Source organism: Myotis nattereri (genome assembly GCF_964212035.1).
Source record: "Myotis nattereri genome assembly, chromosome: 3".
NCBI lineage: Eukaryota > Metazoa > Chordata > Mammalia > Chiroptera > Vespertilionidae > Myotis > Myotis nattereri.
In genome coordinates this window covers 141,422,462-141,445,441 of record NC_138077.1, presented here as the reverse complement: position 1 = coordinate 141,445,441, position 22,980 = coordinate 141,422,462, and the positions used below count along the sequence as shown (strand labels likewise).

Sequence of the window (22,980 nt, the reverse complement as noted above, 5' to 3'; positions counted from 1 at the left end):
TCTATTTTAAAGCCACCTAGGTGTTTCCCCTTACTGTGATATCGTCTGGTATCCTCAGTTCTTTGCTTCCAACTTCTTGGTAAATTAAAGAAGACTGTATTTAACACAACAGTAAAGAAAAAATACCTTTCTAGATAACCAAACCTACAGGCTAAAAAATCCTGTCTTCTCTCCTAGACCACTAAATATCAAATAACAAATAGAGGAGTACCAATGAATATTTCCATTATCCTCCCAAGGAAAAATTAAAAAACTGCATCAGACACATATTAATGCTGAGATATACCACAGGAAATAGTATTTTAGTACTCTCCCTAACACGTTCACATGTAACAGAGGAGATAAAATTAACAGACAAGTATAATTCAGTGTCATGAGGATATAAGGATAAGCACACGGTTCTATGGAAATACATTGGAGAGATTTTCACCACCCCCAGAAGAGGGGGGAAGTTAGGAGTGTATAGGAGAGTTCCCCAAAGGAAGTGATGCCTAAAAGAGACTAAGAAGTAAGTATCCACTTTGCATTGGCTAAGATTGTTATAATAAAAAAAAGATTGACAATAACAAGTGTTGGGGAGGATGTGGAAAATTGGAACCCACATACATTGCTAGTGGGAATGTAAAATGGTTCGGCCACTTTGGAAATCAACTTGACAGTTCCTTAAAAATGTTAAGCATAGAATTACCCTATGACCCGGTTATTTCACTCCAAGGTATACACCCAAGAGAACTGAAAACATACATCCACAGTTATGTTCAAAGTGGTATTATTCAAAATAGCCAAAAAGTAGAAACAACCATTAATTGATGAATGTCCATCAATTGATGAATGAATAAACAGAATGTGCTATACATTCCAAAATGGAGTATTATTCAGTCATAAAAAAAGAAAGAACCATTGATACTAAAAGAACAGAAGAACATGGATGAACCTTAAAAACATTACACTAAAAGATGCCAGACACAAAAATCCACACATTGTATGATTCCATTTATATGAAACTAGAGGTCTGATGCACAAAATTCATGCAAGGGACTCAGCCCTCACAGCCCCATCTTCATCCAGAAGGTCGTCTGGAAGATCGTTTGGCTGTCTGGTCTAATTAGTATATTACACTTTTATTATTGTAGATGTCCAGAAAAAGCAAATTTGTAGAGACAGAAAGTAGATTAGCGGTTTCCAGTGGCTGAGGAGAAAAGGGGAATGGAGAGTGACTATAAATGGGTAAAGTGATGGTGAAAATATTTTGTGGTGATGAAAATATTCTGGAATTACATCATGGTGATAGTACCTGTGGACAAAAGCCAATTCTGTGAGTATACTATTACTGAATTGTCACTTTAAAATGGAGAATTTTGAGACATATGCATTATATCTCAACTAAAAAGAAGAAATAAGAATGAGCAGATGGAAAGAAAGGAAAATGTGGCAAAAATGATAGGTGATAAAGAGGAGGGAGAAGTTGATGTAGGTTCCAGAGCATCGGAAGCAGGGAACGGAACGGAGTGGGACTGAGGGGTGGCCCATCTTCCATTTAGGGCAAAGGCACAGAGGCGGGCACTGCCTACTTGTATGGCTGTAGATTCAGAAGCTAAGGGAATTGATATCTAATGCTTCTCTTCTGACCATGAGATAAGTAAGCAACAAGTTGGCAGGGCAGGAAGTCTGAGGTGAACAGAGGAGGTCAAGAACAACCTCTATAGAGAGGAGAAAAGAGATGTATTGAAAGTTCCCCAGATTTGCTTTTTAAAAAAAGCTTCCATATTTGAGAGAATAGAGCAATCAACTTAGGCACCAAATGAGCAGGGGTCTCAGGAAAGATGTTCTCTCTGTCAAGCCTCCAGAGTCCTTGGATTAGAGCAGCGGTTCTCAACCTGTGGGTCACGACCCTTTGGGGGTCAAATGACCCTAAGACCATCAGAAAACACATATATAATTACATATTGTTTTTGTGATTAATCACTATGCTTTAATTATGTTTAATTTGTAACAATGAAATTGGGGGTCACCAAAACATGAGGAACTGTATTAAAGGGTCGCGGCATTAGGAAGGTTGAAAACCACTGGAATAGAGTGTGAGAGGCTCTCCTCTCACTTCCTGCTACTATGTACAGCCTCGTCTGCATCTCCAAGGTTCTCCTGGTCAGCTTATCAGCTGTGTAGGTCATGCACTAAGCAGCTTCTTGGTTTAGCATTTGTGGTCTCCTTATATTTACATTGTTCCAACAACTAGGTACTGGAGACTTCAAAAATTGATGTGAAGATGCCTTTTATGAAGTTTTTCATAGCCTTAAGGGAAAACAAGTGTTTCCTCTTTATTCACGTATCTTATTTTTTAAATTGGTTTTCATAATTCTTTCAACTTTAAAAAACCAGAATCTAATTTAATATGCTCTCAGCGGTTCTCAACCTGTGGGTCGCGCACAATGAAAATACATCCTGCATATCAGATATTTACATTACGATCCATAACAGTAGCAAAATTACAGTTATGAAGTAGCAACAAAAATAATTTTATGGTTGGGGTTCACCACAACATGAAGAACTGTATTAAAGGGTCACGGCATTAGGAAGGTTGAGAACCACTGAGAGTCTAGATCAAAACATATTAATACTTATGTTCTATGCTTTGAAATGAATAAAATTAACTTACCTTCACTGGTAATATTGATGTCAAGTCAGATGCTGATCATTTTGTCATAAACTTCCAAATCAAGATCTAGATCTCCATGGAATATAAACATGGAATAATGCCACCAGATGATAGTACCTGTGGACAACAGCCAATGATTTATTAGAAAATTATGGGAAGGTGTTGTATGGTTACTCCTGAGTCATATAAATGTCCCAAGTCTTCAAAAAGTACTAAAGTGTTTAATTTCTACATATTAGACAAATATATACTAGTTACATTAACATTTTTTGAAAGCTTCCTATGCAGCAGGTACTTTTGCACATGTAACCTCATTTGCTTCTTCTTCCAACACTGTTATACAGATGAAAAAAAAAAATGTAGCAGCTCATACATATCAGAGCCAGGATTTGAACCTGGGGATTCTGGTTGTAGGTTCTAAGTTCTTAATCACTACATGTACTGCCTTGACATACATCCAGGTACAATACTCCAAAGACTCTTAAAGTCTAGATGGTATGAGGAATTCTAGTTGATTTATTCCCCTGAGGTTGCTAGTCTTTCTCAAAATACATAAGTGTGATTCAAAATTTTAAATATTACAAGTCAGGATGAATTATAAAGAGGCTGAATTAAGGGGAGGAAAGGTGGGCTTAAATTTTAAGCAGAACTACAACTAATGGGCTATGTGTTATGCCTGAGTTTGCTCAACTAGTTTATCACTAATGTGTGTATAGTTCTGAAATTCCCTAGCAATGAGAAAAATGCATATATTCTGTGAAGCCCTCCCTTCTTCCACTGCAGCATGTTTTTGTCTATCTGATTAGGCGTTCATTACCCATTCCTGCAGGCACTGCTCAGAGTCTCTCTCCTCTCACTCTGCCAATTGGTCTCTTCTTTCATTGTATACTTTGCTAATGCTGGTCTATCCTGGATAATTTGGCACTTATTAGGTTACTAGACCATTTTTTTTCAAACTCTTTTAGGAAAGAAGCAGAGCACAAATAAATAAAACTGCATAATACTTAATTCTCTTAAGCATGATGTATGATATATCATGAACTCAACTGGAAGCCCTTTGGGGACAGGAAGTCCTTAAGAGCCTGGGGCAGGTGGCAGGATGCTGAGTATATTACGGACAATAGTGCCAAGCATACAGTCCCCCTCCATTCAGGGATATTCTGTGTGAGCTGGCTCCATTTGGTGAATAAATTTACTTACATTTGCAAATGTGTAAACATGTTGAGATTCAATACGTGAACTTGAAATAAGACCTGCAGTCATTATATTTCCTAGGTATTTCTGCCAAAGTAAATATTTTTTATCTTGGTTCTCTGATTTTCCAATGCTGTTTTCTTTGTATTTTTCTTTGATCCTGTTATTATTTCCACTTTGCTTTGTAAACATTTAAAATGTGTTGCCTCCCCCTTGGAAAACAGTAAAGAAATCCTAAGGGCAGGGGCTGGCTTTGGGGATCAAAGAAGCATCGTAAGGGATGCGAACAAGATGTTAGTATTCACCTATGTGAAGAGAGAACAAATGTTCAACTAACAAATGGCATTTCTTTTAACTAACTTCTCTATATTTATATAAATTATAGGTATTGTGGTAGCAGTAGCAACAGTAGCACACAATAATAAATACGTTAATAGCATTTACTCTGCACCAAATATCCTTTAAACACATTACTGATAACAGTAACACGCTCCTTACAATAACTCCATGACATAGGTCCTATTTTACCAACAAGATGAGAAACAGAAAGATTAGTGAACTTTCTCAATGTCAGATAGCTAGTAACTGACAGAGGCAGGATTTGCGCCCAGGTAGTCTGAGTCCAGAGCACCCACTCATAATCCCTTTAATATAAAATGCCTCACCATTGTTACGATTTTCAGTGTCGACCCTAAGACACTCTAATGTTCTGATTTTTCTCTCAGTCAAAATTGAGTGCCTTTGTATAGGTATACAAATTATACCACACCCCCAGAAAAGCCCTGATTTCATGAAACTATACTATTCTCTATACAACAATTTCACAAAAATCCAAAACTATTCAGTCTGATTGAATGGTTAAACTCCATAAGATTCTTATACAAATAAAATAAAAAAATAAAATACATTTCAGAAACTATTTCTTTTAACTTGTAGCCTAGAGGAAGAAAACTAAAAGGTAGGCATTTCTGTACTAATAACTTTTTTATTTCAAAAGAATTTCAAACTTGCAGGAAAGTTGTAGTAACTGCTCAAAAAAAAAAAAAATGTCCATGTTCTCTTCACCCAGACATTCCATTCAAGCTGAGCCCACCACTTAATAATGGTCGTTCTAGCCAAACATCTGTTCCAGGGTCACACTTTGTACTTAGCTGTCCTCTCTCTTCAGTCTCATTGTATCAGGAGCAAGACCAGCTCTTCCTTGACCTTCACTGTGCTTACATTATTAAAGGCTGCTGGTTAATTATTTTGCAGAATGCCCCTCATCGGTACTAGCCAGGTTTTCTCATGAGAAAATTCAAAGATTATATTTTTGTGAACTAATGCTGTGTGCTTCTAATTACATCCCATCAGGTGACACATGACGTCAGTTTGCCACGTCACTGGTGACAGTAACTTGATCACTTGAATAAGGTCGAATCTTCCTAGCTTTTCCAGTAGCGTTACTGTATTGCCCTCGATAATAAGGGTTGGTAGACAGATACTTTGTGGTTATACAAATATCCTGATCCTCATCCAACTTTCACTGACTACTTTTAGCATCCACTGACATTTCTTACCTGAATTATGATGGTGATTGCCAAATTACCATCTTTCAAATCTCTAAATTCTTTCCATTTATCAGACAGCATGCTATTTTAAGAAAAAACTTTCTCCCCCCCCCCACCCCCCTCACTTATTCATGCATTTATTTGTATCAGTACATTCCCATGGGTGTCTGGTTTGTTTAGTGGATAGACTATAACATCATTATTGTTTTGCTATTTAGATACTCCCAGGCTTTCAGTGGGAATTCCTTCAAGCTGGTTGCTGTGTTTTTTTTGTCATCTTCCCATCATTCTTTGAAAGCATCTATATATTTTTTTTGCACAAGATTTCCAAAACTCATTTGTACCTTCTCTGCCCCAGCCCTAGAACCAAAATTTTTTTCAAAGATCTATGGTTCCTTTTAGCAAAGACTGGTATTTAGAGACTAAGATCTGGACAACAAATGTGCTTATGTTCACTGGGATGTCACCACATCCTGGCCCTTTCAGTGAGCAGAGTTAGGAAATACATTATGTTTCATTTGTGTATGTATATAGATGTATGTACATATTCACATATACACATATACTATCACATTTCTATTTGTTCCTATATTGAAATTTTTGTTTATATAACTAGAGGCCTGGTGCACAAAACTTTGTGCACTCGGGGCAAGGGGGGGTCCCTCAGCCCGGCCTGTGCCCTCTCGCAGTCTGGGACCCCTCGGGAGATAACGACCTGCTGGCTTAGGCCTGCTCCCAGGTGGCAGAGGGCAGACCCAATCCCTAGGTGCAGCCCCTGGTCGGGCTCAGAGCAGGGCCGATTGGGGAGTTGGGGCGCCTTCCCCTGTCATGCACATAGCAGGGCAGATTGGGAGGTTGCGATGCCACCCTCAGTCACGCTCAGGGTAGGGCCGATTGGGGGGTTGGGGCACTGCCCCCTGTCATACTCAAGGCAGGGTCGATGGGGAAGTTGCGACACCACCCCCTGTCATGCACAGAGCAGGGCCCATCAGGGGGGTTGGAGTTCCATACCCTGTCATGCACAGAGCAGGGTCAATCAGGGGGTTGGGAAGCTCCCCACTGTCATGCACAGAGCAGGGCCGATCAGAGGGTTGAGGAGCTCCCCCATGTCACTCACAGAGTAGGGCCGATAGGGGAGTTGGGGCACCGCCCCCTGTCACACTCAGGGCAGGGCGGATCAGAGGGTTGGGGTGGGTGCCGCCCTCTATCACCCACAGAGCAGGGCCAATCAGGGGGTTGGGGCGTCGCCACTGTCACACTCAGGGCAGGGCAGATGGGGAGGTTATGACTCTACCCCATCACACACAGAGCAGGGCCCGTGGGCGGGGGGGAGGTTGGGGCGCCGCCACTCTCATACTCAGGGCAGGGCCAATGGGGAGGTTATGGCTCTACCCGTCACACACAGATCAGGGCCCGTGGGGGGGGGGGGGGGGGTTGGGGCCCCGCCCCCTGTCACACACAGAGCTGCAGGGTGATCAGGGGGTTTGGGTGCTGCCCCCTGTCACACTGATCCCGGTGCCGGAAGGCCTCACGGCTCCACTGATCCCGGTGCTGGGAGGCATATTACCATTTTACTATATAGAATAGAGGCCTGGTGCACAGGTGGGGCTGGCTGGTTTGCCCTGAAGGGTGTCCTGGATCAGGGTGGCGGTCCCCACTGGGGTGCCTGGCCAGCCTGGATGAGGGGATGATGGCTGTTTGCAGCTGGTCACACACCCTTCAGGGTGGGGGTCCCCACTGGGGTGCCTGGCCAGTCTGGCTGAGGGGCTGAGGGCTGTTTTCAGGCTGGGACTGAAGCTCCTTTTTTTCTTTTCTTTTTTTTATTCTGGGCCAGCTTTAGCTCTGAGGCCTCAGCTGCTGAAAACAGGTTTCTGGCCTTTGTTTATTGTCTGTATTTGATACAATGTTGCGGTCCGGCTGGCTGAAGCTCCGCTGAGTAAAGCAGGTTTCTGGGTTTTTTTTAGCTTCTATATTCGCAACATAGTTGCTTAGAGTTGCAGCTGAGAGGCCGGCAAGTCAGGCGGGGAACGTTGGAGTTCTCCGTCACTGAAGCAAGCAAGCCTCCCTGTTCGCATCAGCTGCCTGGCTGCCGGCCGCCATCTTGGCTGACAGTTAATTTGCATATCTCGACCCTACTCTGTGAGTGACAGGGGGATTAGCCAATGGGAAGGGTAGCGGTCGTACGCCAATTACCATGTTTCTCTTTTATTAGTGTAGATTTTTCCATATTGAAATTCTTGAGTTCAGACCAATACCTCAAATCCCAGTTCTTAGCACAGGGTTCACTCTAGCTTTCTCCCTTTTTATATTTGTAACTTTCTTCTCTGACAGCACAAGCCTGGCTCCCATTACCTTCAATATATTTGCTCATTGGCCTCATTGGGATTTCTTATTTAGACCTTCCTAATGGCTTCCTGACTAAATTATTTAAAAAGAAAGAAAGAAATTAAGCAAGCAAGCAAGGAAGAATGGCTTGCAATACCAAATTTTTGAGATTTAGTAATCTGTTAAAGCCATAACATAGGCTCTAAGACTAAATATATCAACCTAGCACCTCATTCCCTTGTCACAGAGAAAAGAGTTTAAAGCTGTTTTCCAATGGCTTCTCACCTGACTTTTATTGTGGGTAAGATATACATATTGATCCTATATTTATAACAAGAATTGACATCTGTAAATGTTGTATTATTAATAAAAATTTCAAGAACAAGGTGTCACTAACTTTTTCAAAACAGATAATAGAAATTCTAATATATCCTTACTGGCCATCCCCTCCTATATAATAAAGAGGTAATATGCAAATTAACCCTCACACCCTCACAAGATGGCTGCCTACGACCAGGCTGGCAGGGGGGTTAGTGAGGGACTCCCAAATGACTGAATAAGCAGGTGCGTGGGACAACCAGGCTAGCAGGGGGGTTAGTGAAGGATGACCAAACGACTGAACAGCAGGCTGTGTGGGGCAACCAGGCTGGCGGGGGGGCAGTTGGGGGCAATTAGGCTGGCAGAGGGGGCAGTAAGGGGCAACTAGGCTGGTGGAGGGGACAGTTGGGGGCAACCAGGCCGGCAGTGGAGGCAGTAAGAGGCAATAAGGCCGGTGGGGGGGGGGGGGGCAGTAAGGGGTGACCAGGTTGGTGGAGGGGGGCAGTTAGGAGCGACCATGCTGGCAGAGGGGGGCAATTGGGGGCAACCAAGCCAGCAGAGGGGGGCAGTAAGGGGTGACCAGGCTGGCAGGGGGGCAGTTAGGAGCAACAAGACCGGCAGGGAGGGGGCAGTTGGGGCGACCTGGCTAACAGTGGGGGGGAGCAGTTAGGGGCAACTAGGTTGGCAGGGGGGGCAGTTAGAGGTGACCAGGCAGGCACACCAGTGAGTGATTAGGAGCCAGCGGTCCAGGATTGTGAGAGGGACGTCCGACTGCCCATTTAGGCCCGATCCCTGGGAAGTCGGACATCCCCCAAGGGGTCCAGGATTGGAGAGGGTGCAGGCTGGGTTGAGGGGACGCTCCCACCCTGCACGAATTTTGTGCACCGGGCCTCTAGTCCTATATAATAAAAGGCTAATATACAAATTGTCCCCTGGACCAGGAATTCACCTGGGAGTTTGACTGGGAGTTCGACCAGGGGTCAGGGCCAGCCAACCACCTGTGGCCCCTCCCCCAGCTGGCCCTACCCCCAATCAGCCACCCCACCCCAATCGGGGTGGGCCAGCCGGACCCCACCCATGCACAAATTCGTGCACCGAGCCTCTAGTCTCCGTAGAGTTAAGATGGGGAAAGTGGGCCCACAAAGGTCACAGGCCTTATTCAAGGTCATGGAGCTAATTAGTAGTAGCTCCCAATCCTGCCTTTAGGTTCCTAAGTTTGCAAATCAATATGTCATGCTATCTTTGAAGCATTCTCCAAATAACTAACATCCATTTTAAGATCTGTCCACTGAGAAACCTATGGTACTGGGAGCCCTCGTGAGAAAAATGTATAGCTGTAAATGTAGCGAGCCTACTTTAAAAAATTGGAAGAGAACAATCTCTTCCATGGGAACATCAACAAAACACTCAAATGCTGAACTAAAAACAGAGTTCACATAACCAGGCACTATTCCTTACATTAATATTCCAAGATTCCTCCAAAACTCAGGGGTGGGGAACATCCAGCCTGCGGGCCATATAAGGCCCACAAAATCATTTGGTCTGGCCCTGCCAAGGCATTGGGGGTGAGTTAATTAAATGTTTGACCAAATATAGCAGGCTAATTTTTAAACTGAGAGTTTTATATGGCCCGAGAATGATGCTATCCAAACGGCCCTTGGCAGAAAAAGGGTCCCACCCCTGCTCCAAGTCATCATAACCCGCATCTATCACCACAGTGCCACACATATGAAGACATGCAAAATAGGGATAATAAGGCCATCTACCTCATCAGCATACTGGAAAGATTAAGACCGTGCTTATAAAAATATTATGTAAATGGGGCTGGACTAGACTGTTCTAAGTGGCTCTTTTCCCCTTGATGTAAATAGCTTCTGTCAAAAAGCTGATTAAACCAACTTTGTGCAGCAAGGTATCGGCTCTGGCACCAAGTGTACATGAAGCACAGCGCTAAGCAGGTCATTCCAACTTCTGGTGGCCTAGTTTCCTGCTCTTCCTCTGCAAAATGGAGATGACAGCGCAGAGTTCTCGGAGCTGGTATGCAAATTCAGTGAGAGTCAAGTATGTAAAGTGCTGAGCATGAAGCCTGGCACCAGTGCTTGGTTCATAAAGGACAGCTCCCCTCCAGCCTGGGCACAGCGCCGCCAGGCCAACGAGCTCTCCCTTCCCAGAGCCCTCCACATAACTCTTGGGCCCTAGCATCGCTGGCAGTGCACACTACCGGCGGGAATTGAAAGCTGCTTGAAATTTGCTATGGTTGTAAATAAAACAGAGCCCGTTTTATATTTGCAAGAGGACATTTAGGCAACTCTAAATCACTTCACTGTTTTTCTGGATTTGGCCTCACACAATCCTTAAGGAGGGATCCCAGTTTCTAGCTTTCCCCCGCCCCTCCCCGAGGGTGCTGGACATGGTCAGTTTACCCAAATATCTTGGTTCTGAAGATGTCATTTATCTTCCATGATATATTGACACTTCACCACACACGGCTAATGAAGAATGGAATTTCAGACTAGGATAAACAAAATTAAAGAACTGAGATGATTTTATGGAAAGGCGGCAAAAACGATAAAACCCTTAAAAGATTTAAAGGGGATCAGGGACAGAAACAGTCTTCAGGCAGCCAAACACTGGTGGCTCTCTTTCCTTAGTACGTGACTGCTGGCCAACTAAGCTGGTTTATTACTTAAAGCTTAGCTTTTTTAAACTGTTGTGTGTTTTTTTCTCCTCCAGGAAAAAAAAAAAAAATGTCTAGTGTTCAATGAAATACCAGGTGCACTGTGGCTTTCCCTCTTGTTTAAAAGAAAAAAAAGAAAGAAAGAAAAAAAAACACACCCATTGTCGCTCATAGGCTTCAGCCTAGCCTGTCAAGCAGGAATTAAAATCTCTTTAAAAACAAGCTTTGCCTGGTCATGTGTCAGGCCGACATGAGCTGGATCAGCTTACAGCAGGGGCCTGAGGTAAGGCGGCCCAAAAAACGTTAGAAGGAAGCAGCCCCCAGAAAAATGTACGATTTCTTCACTCATCTCCCAAACCTTCATTCCCTCCTGCCTCTCCCCTTTGTAAGAACTGGTGCCATGCGCAACACAGATGAAAGAGTAATTTCTCTCCCTCTATTAATGACAGCACTAGATTCTGAAATTAGCCCATCAGGGACTAATGTCTACCTCCCATTTCTAAAGATCTATTTTTCTTTTTAAAATCATGAAACGAAAAACATCACTGCAAAACCCACTATTGGGCCTTTGATTTCATTAGGTCCAAAGGTACAAAGCCTGCAGAGCGAGGAAGTTGGGTTTATTTTTAAAGAACACATCAAATATTAGCTGAAAATTGGTTGTAAATGGGGCCACTTAAGCCTCCATGGAAAGGAATTGCAGAGGCTTGGGATTAAAATTGCAGGAAGCCAAAAAGAAAATTGAGGACAAGGAAATGATGACTGATGGGCTTGGTGCTATTATCTCTGAGAATGCTAAGGACACTGAAGCTTGGGGAAAAATTACATAGGTGACCTTGAGAACGAGTCCAGACTCAGAAGGCAGCTGGGTGTAGCTTCCTGCGGGGAAGCAAGTGGAGCGGGCAGAATTCCTCCTTTCTAAATGGATGATGAAGATGTTTCAGATAAGCAGTTTTGATTTCCTTTTAGCATGCAGAGCTGCAAGCTTCATCTCCAAGAATAAATGCCATGTCCGCCTTATAAAAGGCTCTGTCTTCAGAACCTGTAGCTTGAAACTCTTAAATGGACCTACAGCATTTCATGACTTTGAGACATAGGAGATTGGAGATTAAAAATGGACTCTATTGACTAAATTACTGTACTGTGGTGTTTTTTTTTTTCTTCCTCCTCTGCCATTGCACACAGAATGGGAAGCCCTAAGCCATTAAGGAGACTCAATCTAAACTTCCTGCAGCCCCTTTAAAATGAGAACTCGACCTCAGGCAATGTAACTGCTGCAGATTCTTACTTCTACACTTAACTTTCTGAAGGTGCATTTGCTAGCGCATTCCTTTAGATCAGACGCTCTTAAAATGGTTAATATCAAGACCTCTTTATCAATCTTAACAATTGCTGTGGCCTCCAAAGAGCTTTTTCCTAGATATAGGTCACATCTAAAAATATTTACCATGTTACAACTAATAACCACTTAATATTTATTAATTTATTAAAATATATTCTAAAAACCCATTAGAACTAACATAAATAAATTTTTATTAACAATGCTCAGATTTTCCCAAACTTGTAGTGAGATGGTGGCACTGTTTTACATTGTTGCAATATTTTTTTTCATGCCTGGCTTAATAGAAGACAGCTGAAGTCTCCTATCTGCTACATTCAATCTGTTGTGATATTTTGGTTAAAGTACATAAAGAAAACTATGCTAAGAGAAATAAGCCAGTCGGAGAAAGGTAAGTATCACATGATATCACTCATATGTGGAATCTAATAAACAAATAAACTGGTGAACAAAATAGATCCAGAAACATAGAGTCCTGGAACAGACTATGGAATCCCAGAGGGAAGTCGGAGGTGGGTGGGTAGGTGGAAGAGATCAACCAAAGAACTTGTATGCATATATAGGTAACCCATGGGCATAGACAGTAGGGTGGTGAGTGCCTGGGGTGGTGGACATGGATAGGCTAGAAGGGCTCAATGGGGGGGGCGGGGGGGGGGGGGACTTACACTTTCAACAATAAAGATTTAATTAAAAATTTTTAAAAAGAAACCCCATTCTTACACAGATATGGAGTTTAAAAACAGAGGAATAACATGACAGCCTTTTCAGAGAATTTGTTTATTTTTTCCTTGACACTACACTAAAATGCAACAACTGTAGTTTTTATAGGACTCTAGACCCACATCAGTGAACTTTTCCTACGCTGATGTATTAAAATTCACTGACCTATTTAGCACTTGATCTTTACCCATGTGCAATTTTGTAACAGCAATCATTGGTCATTTAGAAAATAATGATTCACTGATTAATGCAGAGGTTCCAAATGTACAATGGAAAACTTCACAGTACACATGTGAGAGAAATAAGATGAAAAAAGCAAATAACATCTTAGTGTTATTATAAGTTATTACAAGTAGTGTTATTATATTTGACCTTGTAGATCCACTAAAAAGGTCACAGGGACCTCAGTGTCCCGTGAACCAAATTGAGAACTGCTGCTTTAGGCGATCAAGGCGCCAGCAAACAGTGACTCGAATTCAGTGACTTGGGGAGCAGTTTGCCAGGTCATTGAAGGGTCCTTTTAGGGCCAGTTAACATTAAAAAAGGTGTCTCCAAGTTGACTTTTCACCTGGAATTGGTCACAAAGGTCTAAATGTGAGAGTTCTATAGGGTTTCTAAGCTGTCTGCTAGAAACTGGGAAAGACACAACCCAATGGCCTTGACATTGCCCTCTACTACAAAAGTACCTGAGTTTAAGTAATAACAACTATGCTTCAAGTTGAAATCCAGATATGAAAAAAATGTTTTATGATGAATAAGCTAGAATCATTTACTATTGATTTTTTTCCCTTTGTGAAATTTGGAGGTTTAGTGATTCCTTCAAAATTGTTATTTGTTAGTGGCCCAACTGCTATAAAGAAAATTTTAGACTTGAAGTCATTAGACTCTGATAACCTACATTCTCAATTGTCAGCCTGCTCCTAGGACAGGGACCTTGACTATCCTATCAATACTGTATCCCCAGTTCCACCATCTAAAACCAGTGCCTGTCATCTACTCAAAGCTCAATAAATATTTGTGAAATAAATGAATGACTTCACTTGTATTTGAATACCATCCAATATTTTAATGGCAAATATGACACTGTGTGTATCACACTGAAGAAATGAATAAGAAACACAGGTTCACTAATTCTACAGTATAATGGCATTTTAATAGATGAGAAAAAATAGATGAACTTTTTATCTGTAAGTATAGTCTGCTGTAATAAAAAAAAAACTTTAATTCACAGGCATATTTTTAGTGAACACCTCATGAAATGCAGATTTCAAATTCAAACTCTAACAAGTTTTGATTGAATGAAATGCAGAAAGTAGCTAAAGGAAAATTAAGTCATGCTATGTTCCCAAGCAATCTGATTCTTCTTTTATTTTTAATATTAAAAACCTTTATATTGATTGGATTTAATTTTTATCATTCATTTTATTCCTTTCTTTAAAAAAATACAGTAATACTTAAATGAACTATTTTGCAATGTAATTCATTTTTTTTGTACCATCCAGTATGTACTTTTTGAATACCTACCATTTGCAAGGCTCTGAGTTAGACACAATGACAACTATAGAGATAACTAAAAGATAGTCTATAGTGGGGACCAGACAGAATCCCAGAAACCACACAGGAGAACAAATGAGCAGATAAACAATAACAGGTCCCAAGGAGACAGGAGAAGTTGGAAACAGAGATGGATATTGAAGGATGAGATATTTGTTTGCTAGGCAGCTACAATAAAATACCAACAACAAAACTGATTTTTTCCAAGTTCTGGAGGCTAGAAGTCAGATCAAAGTGTCTGCAGATCTGGTTCCTTCCAAGACCTCACTCCTTGGCTTGCAAGAGTTACTTTCTTGCTGTGTCCCTACATGGTCATCCCTTGGTCTGCATTATAATCTCCTTTTCTTTTTTAAAAAAATTACCTTTATTGTTCAATTATTTATTGATTTGAGAGAGGGGGAAGAGATATCGTTTTGTTGTTCCATTTATTTATGCATTCATTGGTTGACTTTTATATGTTTCCTGACTAGAGATCAAACCCACAACCTTGGCATATCGAGTCAACACTCTAACCAACTGAGCTACCCAGCCAGGGCCAATCTGATACTTCTTTAAGGAGAAAAATTACTTTTCTTTGAATCCTTTAAAGACCAAAATTCTGGGCAAAAGCTGGGCACACCTGGCCAGTGTGGCTCAGTTCGTTAAAGCATCACCACATACATTGAAAGGTTTTCAGGTTTTATTCTAGGTCAGGGCACATACCTAGGTTGCAGGTTCGACCCCAGTCGGGGTGAGTACAGGAGGTAACCTATCCATGTTTCTTTCTCACATTGATGTTTTGCCTTTTCCCTCTCCCTTTCCATCCTCCTCTCCCTCCCCCTCTCTCTAAAAAATCAATAAAAACATATTGATGGGTAAGGATTTTTTTTAAAAAGCTGGACACAAAATAATACCAGGACTAAAATATTCATGTGTGGTATTTGCATGTACACAGATGAACATGTCATTTAAGTTCTCATTGATCTATATTTATAGCTGCATAAATGGTGCTCCTGTTCCTTAACTCATAATGGAAGACAGGGCCAAAGTATAGAGAGGAGATGCAGATAGGTAGAGTTACAGTGCCCCAATATTTCAGAAGTTTTTATAATTTGGATTATGTAGGTTATTTTTTTACAGTCCTGCTTGGGGAGAGAAAGTGGGCCTCCTTGGTAAACAGAAGTGACTGTTTGTGCAATAGAATTGATTATCTGTTCAGGATGGCTTATGCTTCAGGACTATAAAAAATTGCAGGTGGCTTTGGTTACAAGAGGAGCCATCAGTCATCCTGAACTATTGACACATTTTTATGTACTGTAGTCTCAAATCACTCACTAAGGTTACCTATTCATCCATAAAATCTAAAATTTGGAGTCCTACCTGGGGGAAAAGGAGAGATTTAAACTGAAAAGTCTACTCTCCCTAGCCTTAGAGTAGCGTCACATTTTAAAACGAGACAGAAGGGCAAGGCTAAGTTCCCTTAAGCTCACCACCCTAGGGTAGCACAGATGTCCAGCTACCACCTCTGGTCAAATAATAACAGAAAGCTATGAATCCCAGGGATCGGAAGAGCTACTTAAACTCTTTTCACAGCTTTGATTTACGATTGGGCATGATCCAATAAAAATTATAGTCAATATTTATTTTCCTTCAACAGTGTGCTTGTCACTGGACAAATTGCAGATAAAATCAATTCCTGCCTAGTCCCAGGAGCTTGAAAATTATTAAGCACATGCTAACCTTCCTGCATTATTAGAGATAGGCAAATAACTAAACAGAGCTGAAAGAGACTCTCCAAGAGATGATAAAAATACTGCAGTTATGGCTGTGCATGTTTCCTACCACATGTGGACCTACTGGGAAGGTTTGACTGCCGGCTAATGACCACAGGGCCATAATTTTAAGCACATAATGCTGGATTTGAGATGAGGTGGCAAGAGGTTTTTACTGGCATTTCTTTCCTAATATAAAACTTCTCCAGCTAGATCTAAATGAATGAATTCTGTTACACCTTCATTCCACAGCTCTGCTCTTAAATTCCAAGCTCTGTGCAATCCCATTTTTGTCTACTTCCCAAAACTGGCAGTCATTTCCTAGGACTCTATTATATTCAACTCCATAGAGCAAATGAGTCATTCAGTGAAGTGTTTCCTCTTTTTCTCTCCCTTCTACTGTCCAGTATCTGGGCATTTACAGTTCATCGGAACCTTTCCCAAGCAGAACCTTATCAAGCAAATATTTGGACAAAGGAAAGGAAGTTAATTAACACAGAGAATAGAAACCCATAGATAATAGTATGCTATAGCCTGTTTTGCTGCCTTTCTCTTTCTTAAATATTTTTGTCACAAAATATAGTTTGTGAAGTTGACTGTTATTCTATGGAGCAGTGACAGATGAAGTACACTGAAACCCATGTGGGCTTTTATTTTGTAAAAAGACAAAAAGAAGGATCACCACTTGGCAATGCTATCATTTACAGTTGACTTCCATTCTATGTTGCTGTGAGCTTTGTTCATTTATATTTATTTCTACAACTAGCACCATAATTTCCCATTTGTTTACTCAGTTATTCAGTATGTAATACATATCCGACATATTAGATAATAGCAATAAAACCTTAAGGAAATCAATGCCCTTGCACCCAAAAAGCTCAATGTAGTGCTCAGTGAATACAGGGATGGGCAAAAGTAGGTTCATAGTTGTGAGTATGCAAACGTTTTTTCTTGTATTATTTTTTATTAAATATTGTATTACTTGTTATTATTAACCTACTTTTGCTCATCACTATGTATTTTATTAAAAAGTAGCTTTGGGAAGGGTTGTTTGTTTTACAGAACACAGACAGGAGGAAAGAAGGGAAGAAATGAAGAGAGAACCTCATGACTGTATAGAAGTACAGCTTTCAAGGAAAGCTGCCACAGTAGAGATGAGCTACATCCTAGCGTGGGAGGAGGAGTGAGAGGTGGCAGGAAAGACGTGGCTGAGAGCAGGCATTTGAATGGAGTCTTAAAGACAGGAGGCATTCACTGAGGAGTTAGGAGAGTAGGAAAGCACAGAGGACATCACCGGGAAAGAGCAGTAAGCAGGAGCTTCTGTCCCCAGGCTTAAAGCCTTCTTTTTCACATTCTTCTCCTCCACCTTTCACAGCTTCACAGTCACTGAGTCCTGACCTTTCTAGCTTTGAAATCTCACAGCCACGCATCTTCTCTTCCTGCTGGTTCCATTCAGGAGAGGACTTTATTACATGACATGCTACGGAAGCAGCCCCAACGGTTCCCCCTGCTCCACTCTCTCCACCTCCCATCCAGCCTCACTCACCCTTGATTGCCTATCCAAGCTTCCAAAATATGCACTTTGCTTGGCCAATTGTGCTCAGGTTGAAATGCTAAAGCACTCACTCAGACTCAGTTCTAGGCATCGATCTCATACCCTCATGCTTCACCATTTGACTTCATTTAAGGTATTGGATCAACACCTGACATATGGACGAGGCTATAAAATGGAATCACAATGTAATTACCTTATAGGGTTCAAGATTAAATGAGAATATATATACAAACAAAGCAGGCACTTTGTAAACCCTCAATAAATAGGACTTGGGGGGACGGAGGAGGGGACAGAGAAGGAAAAGAGAGATACTTTTGGCCCTCCCCCAACACTGCCCTGCCTCCTCCTCTTTTCCTTTCCTCATCCTTAACATGCCCAAGAGCAATTTCACTCAACCATAGTAACTCCCCCCTTCTGGGAGCACAATTCAATACTAATTTTCTTTATTCATTATTGACCCTGCCAAACCTTAATTCTCCTCTTAATATACTCTTTTTCTTTAAAGCAGAACCACCTTCTCAGTCTATCCAAGAAAAATGATCACTCCCTTCTCATTCCACAATCGGCTGGTCACTAAGTCCTATAAAATTCTAACTTCAAATTCCCCTCAAATACTCCCTTCTCTGTATCCCCATTTTCCAGAATATTTATTTCACTAACTAGAGATAAATTAATATCGACTCAATTTAATGTTTGACACCATGTGGCTGTTGTTAAGATCAAATGAGATTATAGAAGCAAAATTTATAAATGCGATCTTTAAATGCAAACATATGACATGGTGATGTTTTTATGACCACAAGAAAAATTTCCAATAACTTGATCAAAAACTTCTGACAGACAAGGGCAGCCAGGTAAATGGCAAGCCAGCATTTGAAATTGTTGGAACAAAGTATCAAGGTATCAAAACACCCAGAATTAGACCACCTTAAAGTATCTCAGCTTCTACTTCAACATAATAAACCACGTTAGATCAGGCCAACCTCCCAACACAGAACTAAATAACCAGGGAAAGCATTATTACATAGACTCTGTTTGAAGGCAGGAGAGGACTAGGAAGGTACAAAGACTTGAAGGGCCATGACTGTGGAGACAAGGGGGCCTGACATTGGCCTCCTCTTTAACACACCTGTGGATTCTACTGCAAAGACTCAAAAGACCAAGAAGTGGCACAGTCGCACAGAGCAGGGCAGGCAAAAATCGAAGGTCATGGCCTGCTAAGGAAAAGGGCTCCTGAAAACAACCCAGGCCTCCTGTTGGGATCCCAAAGGTCTGAACCAAAGGAGTAAGCATAATAAACCAGATGCTGAGCCACTTCACGAAGACCATAGGCCACCTTTGGAATAGTCGGATCCCTGCCTGTAACAGGGAGGCTGCATCAAAGATCACTGGATGCTACATCAGGAGGAGGTGTCCAGATCAAAGCATGGAGAGGAAAAGGAAAAGCAACATCGGAAACCCAAGTTAATATATATGGAATTAGATTCCCAGAAGAAGTGAGGAGAGAATGGGGCAAAAGCAATATCTGAAGAGATAATGGCTGAGAATTTTCCAAAACTGATCCAAGAAATCCAGCCACGGATTCAAGATGTGCTGCACACCCTGAGTTAGGTAAATCTGAGGAAATTCACACCTAGACCATGAGCGTAAAACTGCTGAAAATCAAAGACAAAAATGAAACCTTCCAACTGCTGGAACACAAAGACAAAGTGAACACTATTAAAGCTTCAGGAAGGAGGAGGGGGTTAAAAGTGGAGGGGGCGGGGGGAGACAGGGCATTTTAAAATGACAAAAATAAGACCAACAGACTCCCAATATAATCACGGTAAACCACAAGGCATGGTATCAGAAATGATATCATTAATGCACTGAAAGAAAATAACTGCCAAGAATTCTGTAGCCAGTGAAAATACCCTTTGGAAATACAGTCCTATAAATAAAATCTGAGCGATCTTATCACCAGAACACCTGAACTAATGAAATTCTAAAGGGAGCTCTTAGGCAGAAGGAAAATAACCCCAGATGAAAGCCTGCTGCGAATGCTTCCCAGGGAGCATTTAAGCATCTGAAAATATCAGATTGAAGATCTGAAGATTGAAGAGTATCTTTAGTCTCTGCTTGATCTGTCCTGCTCAATATTTATTCCCATGACTTGAATGGCATTAAGAGTAAATAAATGCAGAAAATGTGAAATTGCAAATATTATTTACAATTCAAAAGCATGCCCCCAAAGACCCCAAACACTAAGCAATTCATTTTTACTGAAGTGCTCTCTGATTTGGAGCTCTGTATTTACCTGTACTGGCCCTTAGAATATCTTACATTCCCATCCCATCACTTCTAAAACAACAAAATCTCTGACTTCCCTCAAGACCTATTTTAAAATTTCTCCTAAGACACTTGATCATCTATTATGTGCCTATTCTTGTCGATTTTGTATAAGACACTGAAAGACAGAGTGTACCCATTGTTCGGTGTAGAGGTCATCTGGCTATCGCTCCTGACTGCACACAACTGAATATATTCTATCCCTCTTCTAACACAAACACACACCGAGATCATCCATGATGGCCATTTGGTTTTTGTTGTGTGATTTTATAACGTATCACTACGCCACAGACTCCCTGAGACTCCCACACCAGTGACCTCTCTACATCCTTTAGCATAGTGTTCTGCACACCAGGGCCTTTACATATGTATCCACTGAATCAAATCTTGAGACAAGAGAGCAATGGTCCTAACTTGCATAATGGAGTTTAGTGAAAACAAACAGAGAAGCCTTCGTTTATGATTTTAAAAATAAACTGCAGCAGCACTGGGTGGGGAAAAGCCTGACATATGAACAAAGTACCTCAACATACTAGCTAATAAAAACCTTCTAATCTAGTTCATATGTCTTCTTCAGGTTGAATCTTGCTCTTAAAGGCTAGGTCAGACTTTGCACATATGAAGCCATCTTCCTTGTTCAAACACCCACAGAAACTGACTTCTCAAATTCATGGTCTTAAAAGTCTTCACAACAAAACACTACAAGGAACAGCTACACACTGAGAACTGGCTTTCAACCAAAAGTCTCTTAGCCATGTGGCCTCTGAGGTAGAGCTGTAACTGTACCTAACTCTTTTCTCCCGTGTTCTGAGCTTTGAAATCATGTAACTTTTCCCCAGGTTTCTGCCATCCCAAAACAATTTTGAAGTTTCTATATTTGTTAAATTAAACTTTGCACTTGAGAGTCTTGGTTATTTACTTAACATTCAAGGGATAATAACTGTTCAAAAGGCAAGTCTCGATTTTACCATATGCTGTTCTAGCAAAAATGAGATTCACTGCAAAAGGTCCAGACATATTAAGTCTCACCTCCCTCATGTCATCTTACTATGCTAGTTGTGTAACTCCAGCTTTAAAAAACATCATACAAACACTCCTCCATGTGACCTGGCACTCTTTGGTGTATGACCACAATATTATCACTTCTTTCGCTTGCCTTTTTATTCTTCCCCAAATGCTGTTTTCACTGTTTCTATCTATAAAAATAAAATTTGCTTTTAAACACAGGTGAATCTCTCCTTAATAAATAAAAGAGAATCAATATAATAGAATAGGAGTCTTGGGCTGAAATTCAGCCTTAGGTCTACTCCCCAGTTAGTATTTAACACGTTGCCCAAAGTAGTTAACTTTCTCAGCCTCAGTTTCCTTATCTGCAAAATGGGGCTAATGATATTGAGTTGTCAGAATTGTTTGCAGAATAGAACTAAATAATAAGCGGAACCCTCTAAACACAGTACCTGACATGGAAGAAAGATGTTTGCTCATACATACATACGTGTGTGGGTGTATCCTTCCTTTCTTCCCTCTTTCTACTACGGTATCCAAGGACAAGTACCTCTTTACTTCAGTACCACCTAGATAAGTTACTTGACCTATCTAGGTTAATTTCCAATTCTCTTATTCTTTAAGCCATAATCTGCATTCAGTTTAGATATCTGAGTCATAAATACTCATCTCCTTTCCCTAACATTTCTTTGAGGAATTGAGGTTGTTCTTCCTAGATCATTCTTGTTGCTTTCACCATTCTTACAGTCTCCTTATGGTATCCCGTTCCCCAACTACCAACACAAATGTTAGCTTATGACCTTTAAGATCAAACTGATATCCCCTCTCAAGATGCATTCTTCTTGTTTCATCCTGAGACACATTCCATCCCTATCCATGACTCCACCATTTATGTATATAAAGTCCTAGTCTAGAAAACCAGGTCCTGTTTTTAGTATTATTTACAAAGACCATTGTTCCTCTCACACATCCTTTTTCCTCTACCAAAGTTATACTATTGTGTCTCCTTTGATCTTATCTCTCGAAAGTCCTCATATTACTTTGGTATCCCATTAGGGATACCTACATCACTGTAAGACAAAAACAGGAAGGTCCTTTTAACTAGAGTCTCTTTCTTTTTACTTAGTGCTTACTATACGCTTGTGTTATAAGCACTTTGCATGTACGAATGCGTCAATCTCACAGTAACTCTACTATTAGTCAATTGCATTATTATCTCCACCTAATAAATAAGGAAAGTGAGATACAAAAATTAACTAAAAACGACTAGAGAACACCCAGCTACTAAGTGACAGACCAAGTACTCAGACCCTGGTATTCCAGATCTACTGTGTCACAGGTGACTCCAAAGTCACCTGTGTGATGGAAGCTCTAAGTCAACACTGCTCCCTGCAGAATGCTGGGGTAACAAGATCTAAACTCCGCTCCTGGGCTCCACACCGAAGAAGGTGCTAAGAAAACAGTGCTCCTTGTGAGGAGACAGACAGATGCCAGTGACTCTTTGGGGAAAAAAAACAACAGAAAAACACAAAAAATCCTCATGCCCCTCTGCATCTCAGCTCAACCTTGGCCCTGAACTCTCCAGCCCAGGGGTGGGCAAACTTTTTGACTCGAGGGCCACAATGGGTTCTTAAACTGGACCGGAGGGCCGGAACAAAAGCATGGATGGAGTGTTTGTATGAACTAATATAAATTCAAAGTAAACATCATTACATAAAAGGGTACGGTCTTTTATTTCAATAGTTTTATTCATTTCAAATGGGCCGATCCGGCCCGTGGGCCATAGTTTGCCCACGGCTGCTCCAGCCCTGTTTGGGGATGCATGGGGAAATGGTGAGGTTTGCATTGCTCTCATACCACTTCTCAAGTTCACGAGTGAGCTGGAAGAGAATCCGCCTCCTGTCTTCTCCAGAAAACTTGCCCTTTTAGAGTCTGACAGGGACTCTTCCATCTCATCCTTCCTCTCCTGGCTCAGTACACACACTGGTGTTTACAGTTAAGGCTCCAG

At 41.2% G+C, this 22,980-nt stretch overlaps 1 long non-coding RNA gene across 3 annotated transcripts in view; it reads right to left on the bottom strand.

Moving 5' to 3' along the window:
* The window catches only part of LOC308516060, a 386,889-nt gene that overhangs the window by 130,528 nt on the left and 233,381 nt on the right, over positions 1-22,980 (bottom strand). For all 3 annotated transcript variants that reach the window (XR_013995694.1, XR_013995695.1, XR_013995696.1), the window contains one exon: positions 2,657-2,773. This is a non-coding gene — a long non-coding RNA (uncharacterized lncRNA). The remainder of the gene's footprint in view (positions 1-2,656; positions 2,774-22,980) is intronic.